This window comes from Penaeus japonicus, unplaced genomic scaffold (genome assembly GCF_977035675.1).
Source record: "Penaeus japonicus unplaced genomic scaffold, GWHDUDI00000001_assembly GWHDUDI00000027, whole genome shotgun sequence".
Classification (NCBI taxonomy): Eukaryota; Metazoa; Arthropoda; class Malacostraca; order Decapoda; family Penaeidae; genus Penaeus; species Penaeus japonicus.
In genome coordinates, this window is record NW_028234429.1 from 14,246,398 (window position 1) to 14,250,815 (window position 4,418).

At 41.9% G+C, this 4,418-nt stretch overlaps 1 long non-coding RNA gene across 1 annotated transcript; it reads left to right on the plus strand.

Annotated features, from left to right (window-relative positions):
- The first annotated feature begins 622 nt into the window (after positions 1–622).
- On the plus strand, positions 623–4,418 carry LOC147468600 (uncharacterized). Its single transcript, XR_015192369.1, has 2 exons — positions 623–886; positions 1,515–4,418. It is a non-coding gene; the product is annotated as an uncharacterized LOC147468600 (long non-coding RNA).

Consider the following 4,418-nt stretch of genomic DNA (forward strand, 5'->3'; position numbering starts at 1 on the left):
TAACTGCTGGGTATAGAGAGAGAATAAAAATCCCCTCTCAATGGTTTTAGCAAAAAAGATAATGGTTATCGGCGAGATTTTTGCGCTGCTGATATAAAAATTGGAGGAACTTGAACTTGTACTTTAACTTCAACTTTTTGATCAGTCGATAGATAGCAGCGGTCTCGAGAAATCTTAAGAGTCACTTAGAATCTTTAAAAGTACGTTGGTAAATTTTCCGAATAGCGCCACGTTACTAAATACCACAAGTGGTATCGATGTATTCCTCTCAACCTCCACTATTCATATGTAGTGGATATATTCGTGCTTCCTCGTGATACTTCGGGGCATATTTCGTATGCAAAATCTTAATCCAATTACCCACTTAACTTTGCATAGTTTTGAAGTTAGCCTTAGCCAAAGCTTCGCCCCCTCCTGGTGCCCCCTATTCAGGGCACTTCGTGCAACATAACTAGTACAAAATACCTCGATAAGCACCATCCTCGGCCTGAAATTCAAACATGGTTGTGTTTACGTATTTACGGCTACTGACGAGCTGTGGACTGGACCCCCTACCCCCCACCCCATGAATTACCTGCATACGCTGTTATGTTCTATCGATAGATGGCAGGATATTCCCCATTGTTTACAGTATAATTATAAAGTACCCTCTATTGAGTGGTCACGCCATTATCGGCCCTAGTTTCCTATCCTGAGGAATATATGAGACGAAGTCTCAGTTGCTGTTATCATGGCGCAGTGCGAGGATTATTCGTGGTCGCGGCATTATCATCTACATTACTAATTACGTATCATAAGTATCACGAAGTGCCCTGAATAGGGGAGGTCCACAGGGGGGCGTAGCTCCCTCTTCGCAAAGGCTGACTTCAAAACTAGGCAAAGTGAGGTAGGTAACTGGGTTAAGCTTTTGCATATGAAATATGTACCGAAGTAGCACGAGGTAGCACGAAGTGCCTTTAAAAGGGGGGGTCCAGGGGGGGGGGGCGAAGCCTCCCCTTGGCTAGGGCTAACTGTAAAAACTAGGCAAAGTTAGGTAGGTAATTGGGTTAAGATTTTGCATACGAAACATGCCCGGAATTCATATTTTACCCCGGAATTTCCCCGATCTACTTCATGCCCTACCCTACTATCGAGGTACAGATTGTGGGGCATAGGGGCGGAATCGCAGGTGAAGTCAACTATATACGGATAGTACAGAGTGGGAGGAATCCATCGATACCACTCTTGTGGTATTACGCGGCGCTATTCGGAAAATTTACCAGATTTTATATTATTGCAATGCAGCTAGCGGATAACTAAGCTGCTACTCACAATGCTTACCCCAAATCAAATGTAGATGGGTTTTCCTTAATCTAATACAACTGCACGTAAATATCTAGCTACTGGTATTGTGAATGGGCAGAGGGTTTCGACTATTTTTCGAGAGACTGGTTGTTCATGTGTTCAAGTATTGATAACAGTAACAGTAAATTAGGGAAAGCTAATGATTATTTTGAGTAAATTATTTCCTTCAGGTATGCTGTTACATCATGCGCCTACTTGTTGGATGGAGAAGGACTGACGCTCTAAGAGCACCTCTTAAATACTGTAGCGTACTCATCGGCAATATCCCGTGATTCCATTTCCTATAATTCTGAAATGGCAAATGATTCTTCCACTCCTCACAATGACCAGGTGGAGGCTGTGCGGACGAGGGCATCCAAGAACAAAAGGATCCATCCTCCCTAAGCATCACTCCAGCGGAATTTGCGGAGATGTGGAGTTGCTATCCATCTTTGTGAAAATTGATGGGTTCCTTTATCGGAAGTACGTAAATTCTAATTTAAAGATAAAATTGGGAAGGTGCCTTCTGACTGCCGAGCAATAGTAAGATCTGTAGCTCACGAGTCTCCTCTTGCTAGTTATTTTTCACACCGCAAGACCTTGGGAAGGATAACCGATCATTATTGGCTAGGAATTGGATGTGATTTGCCAGATATTTATCGGTCTTGTGACAAATGTCAACGAATGTCACACAAAAGTAAAGTCCCCCTTAAGCCAATGCCTATAATGAGAGCCTTTTTAGATATAGTAGGTCCACTAAGCCCTCCCTCTGATTTTCATAACTCAATTTTAACCCTTATAGATTCTGCCACAGGTTTCCCTGAAGCAATTCCCTTGAGAGAAATCGACTCTGTATCTGTCGCAAAAGCTTTATCATTATCATTTTCCAGGGTAGGTATCCTCAGGGAAATTCTTTCTGACAGAGGCACACAGTTCACTTCGCAATTAATGGGTGAACTTCACAAACTGTTAGGTATCAGACCTCTGTTCACTACTCCATATCACCCCAGTGGAAATGGTAGAGTTGAGAGGCTTCATTGTAAACTAAAAGCATCACTTCAAGAGACTGACACCGTTATCTCATTCCTACTCTATTCGCCCTCAGAGAAATTCTGCGTGACAACAGGACTTTCGAACTCCTGTATGGTCGTGCTGTTCGAGGTCCTCTATCAGTGTTGGGAGATCTGTTGAGGGACAAGAGCACCAGAAATGACGAGCGATCTTCCTTCCAGTTTGTGATAGAGTTCAGGGATACTTGAGGGGTGTGCGAAGATAGCAGCTCGTAATGCTGACATCAGCATAACTTGGGTTAAGCCAGGTGACAAATACCTCTGCCAGATACTAATAAACTCCTGATGACGTAGGTACACATGTTGTAATGAAGAGGAGGAATAAGGTCATCTATTTGATTAAGGGAAACGGACAACCCAAACTTTTAATCATGCAAATCTTCTAAAAAGGTATCGCCGATAAGTTAATGTTTCTCAGGCACAGGTAGTAGACGAAGTCGAATAATCACTAGCTGCCCAGGAGCCAAGCAAGGAATCATTAGTCTTCTCACTGTTCCCATGTGGTAATGGCACGGAAATCTGATGGTACGTATCGAATGGCTATAGATTACAGAACCCTTAACTCGGTCAGCTTTTCATGCAGAACCTACCTGCAAAATAGGTGATCTGTATATTCCTCCGACTAGACTTGAGAAAGGCTTATCAGATTCCACTGAGAGATCTGAGTCCTTGATAGCATTTCAACACAAATGTTTAATGGAGTTTTGCAGACTACCATTCGGGTTAGTAACGGCTTGCTCTCTTCTGAAGCTCATTCTAGTAGGATTATCTGATGTCTTTTAATTTTGATAACATTTTCATTTATGCTAAAGATTGGAAACTACATCTGGAAGATATTATCTCGGTACTTGTTCATCTGTGATACCCCGACTTTGACAGTTCGACCCTCAAAGTGTAGGCTTGTTTGGTGACAGACGGGAAACCTCTAAAACCTCAGATGCAGTATCCGGGAACCTTTGCTGTGGACGAATGAACTGACTGAAAGGTTTGAGAAGTTGAAGCCATTATTGCCAGTTTCCTGTTCTCAAATTACCTGATCCTAATATCTCCTTCATACTCCGAACAGACACTTCTGTTTGTGGACTTGGTGCTTTACTGCTCCAATACTTAGACGATTCTCCATTCCCGGTGGCTTACGCAAGTAGAAAATTATTAGATCGTGAGTTTTCTACTATAGGACTTGCAATCTTATTTGAATATTACCTAAAAGGAAAAATCACGAGCCACTCGTACACATGAACACAGCGAATTCATCTAAGAATAGACTGGTAAGATGGGCCATGTGTTTGCAGTCCTTCAGATTCAGAATAGTACATGTTGCAGGGACTGATAGCGTAGATGCTGATCTCCCAAGCAGATCAGGTAAACGATTTCTGATATTAATGGTATATAGCCTAGCTATATACTTGGAAATGTGAATATTTTTAATTACGATAAAGCATTGATTGTTTTCTACAGAGGTATCCTGTACGAACAACTCACCATACTGAGGTTCGGGCGAGCTGTCTGAACCCGAAAGTCGATTCACTTAGTCGACTTATCCCGCTTACAGGTGAAAAGGGGCGTGGCGGCAAATCGCTCGTGAACACCTTTCAAGTCACACCATATTGCAGCTGAAGGCCAAGTTACGGGGGCGTGGTATCATTTCTTCTCAACGCAAATATGGTGTAAGCGATGGGAATTTCAGAGGATTATTTCTAGGCTATTTTGTTTTGGGGAATAAGTTCCTACTGTTATTTTGGGATAGGAATCCTTGGTTCTCGCGGTATCTTTTTCGAAGAAAGATTTCTGCGTTGGTTTAGGAGTGTGCGGTTCGGTAGGGTTTCGGCGTTGCTAGATTTCTTGTATTTGTTTGTTTTCAAATGTTCAAGTTTTTACCTTGACTGCATGTGACAATTTCAATTTCGATGCTCATTTTTTTTTATATTCTTTTGCACTTTTTCGTAACGGAGGATCGTAAGCATTCTTGTTTATTACAATTGTTATTATGTGATTATTTGAACTGAAATAAATAGATAATATTCA